Source organism: Mesoplodon mirus, assembly GCF_964341445.2.
Source record: "Mesoplodon mirus genome assembly, chromosome: X".
NCBI lineage: Eukaryota > Metazoa > Chordata > Mammalia > Artiodactyla > Ziphiidae > Mesoplodon > Mesoplodon mirus.
The window spans coordinates 87,090,995-87,103,809 of record NC_138981.1 but is presented as its reverse complement, the minus strand read 5'-3'; positions in this window follow the sequence as shown (position 1 = coordinate 87,103,809).

The following is a 12,815-nucleotide window of genomic DNA, read 5'->3' as shown; positions in this document are numbered from 1 at the left end:
GCAAGTTATCGAAGTCAGTATTCAGACAAGTAAATTAATAGCACTTAGCTTCACAGGTATATCCTCATTTGAATAGAAGGTAGAAGGAAGCAAATTTTGGCTGAATTTAGAAAATAATTTTCAATAATTGGAGCTATGGAGAAAAACGGAATTGGCTGCTTGGTTTATATGCATGCATTGAACAAATAATAAGAGGTGACTGTTAGCACTGAGCCAGGAAGGAATCTGAGAAAAAAATGAAGAACATAAGTTCTGTTCCACAAACAGCTCACATTCTAACAGAGAAAATGGACCAATAAATAGGAAACCGCAATATAAATTTGCTAAAAGCTACAATAGGAGTGATGAAGGATGCTGTGGGTAGCAAGGGTAATAAGCTTAATGGGATGGTAAGTGGGTATTTAGGAAAGGCTTCCCAAAGGAAATGACATCTAAGTAGACCTTTTCCTCTCAGTTCAAAGACTTACTTCTTTGATATACCCACTTAGCTATCTAACAGGTACTTCAAACTTAATTTATCCAAATAGAGTGCCTGCTTCTGCCATTACCAATCATTCATCTCCCAGTTTCCCCCATTTCTATAAAACTTTCATTCAGTTGCTCAAGCCAAAAACCATTTTTGAGCACCTCTTCACTCCTGCATTAGACCATAAGCAATTCCTCTTGATGATATCACCAAAATATCTCTTGTAATGTCCAATTCTCTTCATCTTCACTGTTACCAGTCTCATCTGGGACATCATTACTTCTTGGTCAAACTGAGAGAATAGGTTTGTGAGCAACTGAAACATTGAAAGAAGACATTACAGGCTCTGAATTACAGGTGAGTGGAAAAAATTGCACAGAATCAACAAGAGATCAAAAAGTGCTCTGGTGAACTAAGCCCTTGAGGACTTCAGAACTATCCAGCATATAGTTTCCTCCAGAAGAACAGACCCACATATAAAATGAAAACCACTAGTTTCAGAAATCAAATTCAACAGCCAGAAACATTGTGGGTAAGGGGAAGGAAAAGTTCAGATAGCAGTGGATGAAGGAAGAGTCTAGAGAAAGCAGATCCCAGGAAGTATTATGACAACAAAGTAAACAAATTGGAAGGAATACAAGAGAGAAGAGACTATGGTAAAGATAGTAAGGAAAATAATAGAAAAAAGAAAAAAGATAAAATTTTGAAAATTATATAGATTGATAGAATAGGTAGCAGACAGCAATGGAGATACAAATAAATTTGTTGTAATGGGTGCTGTGTTGTGCTCTCCAGAACTGCCACACCTTTTCAGAACAGAGGCACTCATTTCCCCTTCTGGGGAATTGGCCTTGTCTGAAGGGAACTGACTCTCCTAAGGTAATGCCTTCTGGGGGCAGCCCACATTGATGGGATAATGTAGGTATACAAAAACCAGGCCACCTGTTTCAATTTTGGGCAACTCTGAAAGACCATGGGATCAGCTGAGTCCTTTGTTGGAACTGTATCACAGTTCAGTTTCTCTACTAATCTCCTGCTTCCCTCACAAGTGTTGTTCTTTTGAACATACCCCTGTAAATTACCTACAAACAAATCTCTGTCTCATTGTCATTTTCCCCCCAGAAACTTACCTGAGACAGGAGGTACTGGGAGTAGTCCTAGGCAATAGACTCCATTTTGGAGCAGGCTATGAGATTCTGTCATTGGTAGTTGGCAAAATACTGGTAGTAAGTTGTTCCTGGCATGCTGTAGCAGTACAATTTTTTAACTTTTCACAGGTGATAATAGCAGAAAGGAATGCACGTGCAAGTGTAATATCTCAAGCAGTTAAGATTGGGGGAAATAGCCATTATATGGAATTATATGGAATCTGCTGACTTGTTGAGTGACATTGGTGCATTGGAGAAAGAAAAAAGACAGAGAATTAATTACCAAATTAAGGCAAAATGTGAAAGAAGGCATCCTGGGTAGCAGAGAAAGGGACTTCCATCTCTTCATCTTGAAATCCCACCTCCCCCTGAACCCTCTGAACTTGAAAAGGTAGACCAATTCTAGGATTGCCAGATAAAACATAGAACGCTCAGTTAAATTTGAATTTCAGAAAAAGCTAATTTTCAGTATAAATATGTCCAGTGAAATATTTGGAACACACACTAAAACAAAATGTCATTGTTTATCTGAAATTCAAATTTAACTGGATGTCCTTGTATTTATATTTGGTTAAATCCAGCAACCCTATCCATTTCTCCCAATTAATGGCTAGCATTCCCACCTTGCTTCCAGATGATATTTAACCCTCTGCCTTGCAAAACAACAAGCCCCCTCCCCTAGTATCTATCCCCATCACTCCTGCTGGCTACCAGACTGATAACTATGATCAAATCACAACTTAACCTGGCCTAAAAAGTGTTGGTCTGATAAGGTAAAAAAGGGCCTAGGTACACTCTAAGGGAAGGAAAGAACTAGGAGAAGGCTTGGTGGGCTTGAGCTCAAAGGTCACATAATTTGTGGCCATACTGTAAGAGGGCTAGGGATTTCCAGGAAGAGCCCCATAGTGCAGGGGTGATTACAGATAGAGAGTAAAGATAGAGGGAGCAACCCATCAGAGAATTTATAAGAGAATATGCACAGGAAGAGTAGGGTCAGACCTGGAAGACTTTGACAGAGAGGGTTTTAGTCATTAACTGTTAGGTAAAAGGGGTCATTGAGGATTTCTAACCAGAAAAAGAAAATGAGAGAAAGTTGGACTGGATGGTCTTAAATGAATCTAATGTGCTCATAAAAAAGTGTTGGTGTGAAGCTGGAAAGGTAAACAGGGGAGGAGACCAGACACAGGATCTGTGTGATATCAGGGGCAGGGTGGTATCAGAGAAAACTGGGAGTAAGAGACGGATGAAGAGAGACTGTGAAGTTCTCTTGACAAGACTCTGAAATGCCAGGGCTAGGTCATAGGTGTCTGAGAAATATACGAGTTGAGATGCAGGAAAGTGGGAAAGCAAAGCCCAGCTGCAGACAGGCTAATTTCACAGTGACTGATATCAAGGAAGTCAAATAAGCATCATGATGCCATTAAAGGAAAGAGGTAGCCTTCAGATTGAAAGAAGCTTAATTTAATTACAGACCCAAGTTTCTTGGGACCATTTAATCAAGTCCAAAGAGAATTAAAAACTTTTAAGTACATAACAATTGACCCATGGGACTTGGAGTCAGTAAAGTTTCACTCTGCACCTCAGTTTAAGACAGGAACTTGGAAAACAGATGTTTGGGAGTAGCAATGACAAATCATATTCTGGAAAGATAGAAAAGGATTCCCCACAGATCTATAAACAAAATAAAATTATTAGCATAACCTCACTAGAGGTTTGCTCCATTTATGTTTTCTTCCATTTGTTTTTATATAATTTTTAGGTATATTGTGGCAAGACACAGGAGGGAGAATTCATAAGATCTTTAATTGTCTCACTGAGGGTAGAACAATGTGTCAGGAAAATCTAACTGTGTTGTATTTCTTTTCAAAAGATTAGATGTATGTCAATTTTACCTCACCTGATATGTATACAAGGAGGGAGATTTGTTAGAAAGAGGAAGTGTAGCTGGTACCCACCCCCCAGCAAGAGGTGGACAAACAAGAAGTGTGCAGTACTCTTTTGCCTTCATTTAAGAAATAATCTAAGCAAGCAAGAGCTTTATTTGGTTCCTCAAATTTTCAGCCACCATAAAATGGATGAATCTATAAACACCAGGGCAGCTATGGGGAGAGCAAGAGTGAGAGCCATGGCGTATCGAGCTCTCATTTATCCTGAAATACCGCATAAAGTAACCAAGAAAGTAATCATTAATTTGGCTTGTATATACTCCACATCATGTTTTTCTTTTCCAAAGCTGACAGAGCCCTTAAGAGGTTGGGTGGAGCAGGGCTCATTCCCATCCTAGAAGAGAAGAAAATCCTATCCTTACATATTTCTGTATCTTATATCCAGTGAAGTCAGGAGGTGATTCCTGAGGCTTTCCCTGAATTCACTTCAGTGTAATATTTGTTACTCAATAATTGGTAGCAACCTACCAAGTGCCCAGGTAGTTTATAGTGCAACAGGGGGATAAAAAAAAACCATATGCATTATGGGGAAATGACATGGAGTAGTGCAGGCATTGGATTCAGATTCAGAAGACCTATGTTTGGAAGACCATTCTAACACTCATTTGCTTTAAGGTAACTAGAAGCAGGTCATTCAACCTCTGAAACCTTACTTTTCCTCATCTGTAAAATGAAGATTTAAAAAACTCACCTCACAAGGTTATTTAAAGATTAAATGAGATAATGTATCAATACAATTTCTGATGCATATTGAACTTTCAGTAAATGTTAATTAAATTAGAATATCAAGTAGAGAGTGTTAGGGAGACCATGACTAAGTGCTAAATTACATGATGGTGATCCTAAGAAAAAGCCCTTTCTAGTGGTCATAGTTGTTCAAAAGTAAACTAGGTCATCTCAAGAAGTACTGAATACTGGCAGTGTTCAATGGCTGGATGATTATTAGGCTAGGTTTTACAGGGTGCTCTGAAGCATTGAATATGGGGTTCAATACCAACCTAACCCTCATTTTTCACTCATAACTTCACTCTTATTTTTTTCTACTTTTCTTTATCTACAATTTCATCACTTAAATTTTTTTTTACCATCAAGCCTCTGTCTTTGTAAGCTGCCTTGACATTTTTTCGAAATGAAGCCTGATATAAACAAATAAATTTCACAAAAATTATATGTGGAATTAGACCTGGTAATTAAAAATTCTGTGGTTTCATTTTTTGTACTAGGAGAGATTTGATAGGGAAAGTCTGCCTTCAAGAAGGCTGAAGGAATAAACATGTCATGAACTCCTTGCATTGACACCGTTTTCAGGCTATTGCTTTGCGGGTAGGCATTTTTTTACTATCAGCTAAGATTTTATAACAGTGGATATATAAATGAATAATTATACTGCCTTACATTGGTTAAGTTTGAGTTTGTAAAGTATTTTCACATGTCACCTTCATTATCCTCAGTTCACAGATGAGCAAAGTAAGGATTCACGTGATATGCCCCAAATCACACAACTCCCTACCTGCAGGTAGTTAATATCTGCATGTACATCATAGTGTGTCTAATTTATCAAGCATCATGTCCTCTGCGAGAGTGGAATGGCATCATCTACCAAAGATCTTCCCTTATCAAAAACAAATGCCAATGCCCAAAGTTCATGCCAAGATAAGGGGACTCGTTCCTCTTCCTAAACTGTACTTCTCCCAAAAGAAATGAGACTTTTAATTCCATCAGAAAAGTTTAAATCCTATGGGCTGTGGGCTTCCCTGGTGGCACAGTCGTTGGGAGTCCGCCTGCCAATGCAGGGGATGCGGGTTCGTGCCCTGGTCCAGGAAGATCCCACATGCCGCGGAGCGGCTGGGCCCATGAGCCATGGCCACTGAGCCTGTGCGTCCGGAGCCTGTGCTCTGCAACGGGAGAGGCCACAACAGTGAGAGGCCCGCGCAAAAAAAAAAAAAAAAATCCTATGGGCTGAAGATTGTCCTTTATGAGAATGCAAACACTCTTCAAAATTTATTTAGCCATTACCAGTCACTAATTTCACCTGTGGAAAAATGGCAAGAGAGAAAATAGACGGCTCATGGAAGATTTGAATGTGAGGAGAGGGAACTGGAACTAGATTTGAGTATCAGTATTGGGCTAGACACTTTCAGATTTGCTATCTCTTTGAGTTATTACTTTAATTCTGAGAACCAAGTGGAAAAAAGAGGAAAAGTGAATCTCAGAGAAGTCCATTACCCAAGATCATAGAGTTAGTGGCAGAGCTGGGAATTGAGTCCCCATTTTTCTGACCACTGAAGCTGACCTGAGCCAGGAAGTTCACTATCCCTGGGGAAGGGCTGGCTCAGAATGGCTTCTAGGTACCAAGATTCTGGGCAGGTTCAGGGCCATCTTATGAATTAAGCACAGTAGTCACAATGCCTAGGTCCCATGATACTTTCAGGGGTCCATGAAAGGGGTTTAATTTAGGGGAGTGATGTCATTCAAAATGGTACAGTAGCAAACTCCAGGGCCCTGTTCATCTACAAAAGCAACTAAGCTGGCAAAAACTGTCAGACTCAACTTTCACGGAACTCTAGAATCTAGTCAAAATCTTACAACAACCAGGAGAAAGCTTAATGAAGAAAGAAGCTCTGACATTTTAGTAAGAGAGAGCTATGGCATTTAAAATAGTTCTCTTACCGTCCCCATTCCCCATATCAACAGCAGCCATGAAGATCCCTGGTGTAGGTTGCTAAGTGCCAGGGAAAATAGTACAGGCCTTATTCTCAAAGAATAGTGGTTGTATGCTTTGACTAGTATGGCAGCTCTGTGAAAGACCACCTCAGGGGCTTCCCTTTGTTTTTTTGACTTGGAGAGTTCCCAGGGCTGAAGTGACTTCCCAGGCAGCATTTGCTGACAGCATTCATGATGGTTTATTTTATGGGTCAACTTGGCTGGGCCATGGTTTTAAGACATTTGGTCAAACGTTACTCTGGATGTTTCTATGAAGGTGTTTTTGTGTTGATGGAAATAATCAATAAACTAATCTATAATAATAGAGGGGAGTTTTATTCGAGCCAAACTGAGGACTATTGCCCAGGAGACAGCCTCTCAGATAGCTCTGAGGAACTGCTTCAGCGAAGCATGGTTTTCAGCACAGTTTTATGTCTTGTCAGAACAAAGAATATCAAACATGACAGAGGTACATTTCTTCAAGATTACAAAAAAGACAGATCAACACATACACAGTAAGTCAGTATGGCATTGGTGCCTGGGAAAGGAGCCTTATCATTGAAGGAATACTAACATTGATGTCCCAGAAAGGGAAGCATTTATCTCTATCTTCCAAATGGACATTCTTTACTTCTGGACAATACACCCTTTACTTTAATGGTTAAAGCAGATGTACAATGTATTTTTTTAAAGATTTTTTTGATGTGAACTTTTTAATTTTTTTGGCTGCATTGGGTCTTTGTTGCTGCGCGTGGGCTTTCTCTAGTTGCAGTGAGCAGGGTCTTTGTTGTGGTGCATGGGCTTCTCTTTGTGGTGGCTTCTCTTGTTGTGGAGCATGGGCTCTAGGTGCACGGGCTTCAGTAGTTCAGGCACTTGGGCTCAGTAGTTGTGGCTCACAGGCTCTAGAGCGCAGGCTCAGTAGTTGTGGTGCATGGGCTTAGTTGCTCCGTGGCATGTGGGATCCTCCTGGACCAGGGATCGAACCCGTGTCCCCTACATTGGCAGGTGGATTCTTAACCACTGCACCACCAGGGAAGTCCATGGACCATTTTTTTAAAAAGACTTTATTGAATTTATTACAATATTGCTTCTGTTTTATGTTTTTGGTTTTTGGGCCATGAGGCATGTGGGATCTTAGCTCCCCCACCAGAGATCGAAGCTGTACCCCCTGCATGGGAAGGCGAAGTCTTAACCACTGGACCATCAGGGAAGTTCCTACAATGTATGTTTAATAGGCCACAAAACAGGCTGTTCTGGTTAGCATAAAGTTTAAGTTACACCATGTATAAGCTAGAATGACTTCCCCATACCTCAATATGTGAAAATTTCTTCCATCATGTGGATGAATTTGACACTGAAATCAGTGAACTTTGAGTAAGGCACATAACCCTCCATAATGTGGGTGGGCCTCATCCAATCAGTTGAAGAACTGACTGACCTCTTCCTTTGTTTTTTTTTTTTATTTGGCCGTGCCGCTTGGCTTGTGAGATCTTAGTTCCCCAACCAGGGATCAAACCCGTGGCCCCTGCAGTGGAAGCTCAGAGTCCTAACCGTTGGACCACCAGGGAATCCTTCCATATTTTTACTTACCAAACCTCCACAATTGTGTGACTCAATTCCTTAAAATAAATAAACATCCTGTTGGTTCTGTTTCTCTGGAGAACCCTAATATGGATTTTGGTACTGAGAAGAGGGGTACTGCTTTAACAAATGCCTGAAAATGTGGAAGTGGCTTTGTATCTGAGAATGGATAGAGGCTGGAAGAGTTTTGAAGTGCATGTCAGAAAAAGTCTAGTTTGCCATGAAGAGACTGTTGGTAGAAAAGTGGACATTAAAGGAGATTCTGATGAGAACTTAGAAAGAAAAAAGGAACATGTTATAGGGAACTGAAGGAAAGGTGATTCTTGTTACAAAGTGGCAAAGAACTTGGCCAAATTGTGTTCTAGTGTTTTGTGGAAAGTAGAAACTGTAAGTGACAAATTTAGATATTTAGCAGAGGAGATTTTAAGCAAAACGTTGATGGCATTGCCCAGTTTCTCTTTGCTGCTTATAGCAAAATGCGTGAGAGAGAGAAAAATTGAAGAAGGAATTAAGCAAAAAGGCATCAGAACTTAAAGATGTGAGGAATTCTCAGTCTATCCATATTGCAAAACATGAGAAAGCATGCTCTGGAGAAAACACCAAGTATGTGATTAGACAGTCACTGCATAAAGAGATTATGGGTATGACTCATGGTCTAATCAGCCATCTCAACAGAAGCCTGGAATAGAGATGGGGTTATACCAGCAGAAACACTGCCAGCTTCGACTGAAGAAGACAGAGATGGGACAAAGTGAAGGAAAACTGTTGGACCTCTGGGATTCTACAGGACAGGACAACAGACATATCCAACTGTGAACATGTGTTATCCTTCAAGAAAAGGTAGAAATGACCCCAAAGATGGGGCTGTCTCCTTGGTTTCAGCAAGCCAGGCCTTGGGCCTCGGGAGTGGGGCTGCTACCCCAGTGGGCCCAGAAAGTAGAGCTTCCATCCCTATGAGCCTGGAGGACAGAGCATTGAGCTAAAGAGGATTATTCTTGACCCTTAAAATCTAATGGAATTTTCTGCCCAGGTTTCAGACTTGCTTATGACCCATGACCCCTTTCCTCTTTCCAATTTCTTCTTTTTGGAATGGGACTGTCTATCCTATGCCTATCTCACTATTATATTTGGAAGCAGATAACTTATCTGGTTTCACAGTTTCACAGCTGGAAAGGAATTTTGCTTCAAGATCAATCATCTCTCAAGTCTCCCCTACACTTGATTTAGATGGTATTTAGATGAGATGTGGGACTTAGAGTTGAAGCTGAGATGGGTTAAGACTTTTGGTCTGTTGAGATAGGGGTGAATGTAATTTGCATGTGAGAAGGACATGAAATTTGGGTATCTAGAGGGTGGAGTGCTATGAACTGAATTGTGTCACCTCAAAATTCATATGTTCAAAGTCCTAACAACCCCTACTTCGGAATGTGACTGTATTTGGTAATAGGGTCTTTAAAGAGGTGATTAAGTTAAATGTGGCATTTAGGATGGGCCCTAAACCAATCTGACTGGCGTCATTATAAGAAGAGAAAATTTGGACACACAGAGACACCAAAGATATGTGCACACAGAGTAAAGATCATGTGAGGACAGAGTGAGGAGACAGTGATCTGCAAGCCAAGAAGAGAGGCCTCAGGAGAAATCAAGCCTGCTGACACCTTGATCTTAGACTTCTAGCTTCCAGAACTGTGAAAAAAATAATTCCTGTTTTTTAAGCCACCCAGTCTGTGGTATTTTGTTATGAAAGTCCTAGCAAAATAATATAACATTCAAAGGTAAAAGTACTGACTGCAGCAGCCTGGAAAAAAGAGCAACAGTCAGGACAAGGAATAGACAGACTGAAAAGCCCAGGAAGGATGAAGTTGGGACAAATAGATGTGTGAGGAAATAAGACCTTTTAAAAGCTCCTGTGTATATCAGGCAATCCAGAAGTTCTCCTAATGCCACTGGAATCAGCTACTGTATTTTTTAAATTTCAGTTGAAAGAGGGCCAATTAATATAGTCTAAATACTACTTTGGGTTATAGCTTTCCACAACCTAATAAAAGTTTAAGAGATTTATTTAGTATCTATATTAAAGACTCACCTACAGACATTTTCACATTTTATGATTTACGCTTGTCTGTTATTTAAGTTTTTACGGAATATACAGTGATACTTTCATAATTGCCTGATAAATTAATCAATTAAAGGAAAAAATTAGCCTCATCACCACTTCCTCAACCCTTCCGTTAGCCCACTCCCACAAATATACTGCTCCTTGCTCATTTCTGAAGATCTATGGTGTGAGATGTTTTACATACAGACCTCCCGCCCTTCCTTCCTTCCTTCCCTCCTTCCTTCCTTCCTTCTTTCCTACCTTCCTTCCTTCCTTCCTTCCTTCCTTTATCCCTTTCTCTCTTTCCTTTGTCTGGTTTTGGTATTAGTTTAATATTGTTACTTGCTTCACACAATGAATTGGGAAGTATTCCCTCCTCTTTTATTTTCTGGATAGAGATTTTGTAGAATTGATGTTAATTTTTCTTTAAACATTGAATTTTTCAGTGGTATCGTGTGGGCCTGGATCTTTTGGGAGAGTTGTTAAATTACAAGTTAAATTGTCTCAATAGTTAGATGGCTATTTAAATTATCTATTTCACATTGGGTGAGTTGTAGATTGTATTTTTGCAAAAATTGGTCACTGTTGTCTAAGTAGTCAAACTGATGTGTGTACAGTTGCTTGTAGTTATTCTCTGATTATCTTTTTTTTAATGGCTGTAGGGTCTATGGTAACATTTTCCTTTATCCATCATTCTGGTAACTTGTGTCTTTTTTTTTCTTTAACAGTCTTGCTGGAGGTTTGTCAATTTCATCTTTTCAAAGAATCAGGTGGTTCTATTTGTAGTTTTTTTAAGGAACCTCCATACTGTTCTCCATAGTGGCTGTACCAATTCACATTCCCACCAGCAGTGCAAGAGTGTTCCCTTTTCTCCAAACCCTCTCCAGCATTTATTGTTTCTAGATTTTTTGATGATGGCCATTCTGACTGGTGTGAGGTGATACTTCATTGTAGTTTTGATTTGCATTTCTTTAATGATTAATGATGTTGAGCACTCTTTCATGTGACCCAGCAATCCCACTACTGGGCATATACCCTGAGAAAACCATAATTCAAAAAGAGTCATGTACCAAAATGTTCACTGTAGCTCTATTTACAATAGCCAGAAGATGGAAACAACCTAAGTGTCCATCATCGGATGAATGGATAAAGAAGATGTGGCACATATATACAATGGAATATTACTCAGCCATAAAAAGAAATGAAATTGAGCTATTTGTAATGAGGTGGATGGACCTAGAGTCTGTCATACAGAGTAAGTAAGTCACAAAGAGAAAGACAAATGCCGTGTGCTAACACATATATATGGAATTTAAGAAAAAAAATGTCACGAAGAACATAGGTATAAGACAGGAATAAAGACACAGACCTACTAGAGAATGGACTTGAGGATATGGGGAGGGGGAAGGGTAAGCTGTGACAAAGCAAGAAAGTGGCATGGACATATATACACTACCAGACGTAAAATAGATAGCTAGTGGGAAGCAGCCACATAGCACAGGGAGATCAGCTCGGTGCTTTGTGACTACCTAGAGGGGTGGGATAGAGAGGGTGGGAGGGAGTGAGAAGCAAGGGGGAAGAGAGATGGGAACATATGTATGTGTATAACTGATTCACTTTGTTATAAAGCAGAAACTAGCACACCATTGTAAAGCAATTAGAAGATTACAAATTCTGAACTTACGTTCACCTGATAACATATCTTCAAAAACATATAAAGCAGTAAGTAACAAAGTTACAAGTAACAGAAAGTAAAATCCACTTTTGTGTATATGATAAGGAAATATATTTGCTTATATAACTGAGAGTCCAGAGGTAGAGGAGACTTTAGGTTAGTTGATCCAGTGACTCAAAGTTATAAAGTCTAAGGCCCAGTCTTGAACCAATGAGTGTGGCTAGGGACATAGGATTATTGCGTGAGATCTAGAGTAACTCTGGTCTCACCCTTGGAACTAGCAGTCAAATTCCCCCCAAACATGTGACTGTATGAGGGAAGAAATGCACTAATGAAAATTTGAGATCAGGAGGATGACGAATGTATACTGCGTAGGTAAACAAAAATGTCACCTTCAGGCCCCATTTGAAAGCACAATTATCAATATGAGCATAATACCCACAGTACTCAAGCTGAAATGGTTTTCAACTACTATGTCTTTCCAGGTAACAAATACTTCTATTCAGGAAATACCCACATTGAATTTGTGAATGTGTAGTTACAAAGCACTAGAGCTCTCACCCCTGCAGTAAGTTTAGGAAGAACCACAAAGTCATCCATGGTAGCATACTTAAATCTCATTTTCTTTCTCAAATTCTTGGCAAAGCTTTCTCTTACTATCGTACTTTGATATTTTTGTGTCAGGATAGTTTGACTAGAAGGGAATGGATTCTTTGTAGTTACAATTTTATCAAGTATTACCATTCTGTAAACATACAACACAGAGTTCATAAAGATATGAAAGATGAGAAGCAAGAAAATTGTCAACATTTATGATCAGCAAGAATTTTCTTTAAAAATTGGAATATCTTTATAAGCTTTAAGCTTTTAGAATAAATTCAGTCTCATAAAAATGTAATAAAATTAAAGAACATCTTCTGTTAATGTACATATTTGTAAATATGTAAAAAGGAATATTCCTTTTGGAACACTAGCCCAAGAACCACTGCAGCCCTGCCGCCTGGCATACCAGGACCCAGCCAATACACCAACAGGCTGGCACCAGCTCTGGGACACACTGGGCCCCTCAACCAGCTGCTCCTGGATCTAGTCCCACTCACCAGTGGGATGACACCAGCTTTGGGACACCCCAGTCCCCACACCCAGCAATGTCAGGAACTGGCCCCACACACCAGCAAACTGACACTAGCTTCAGGAC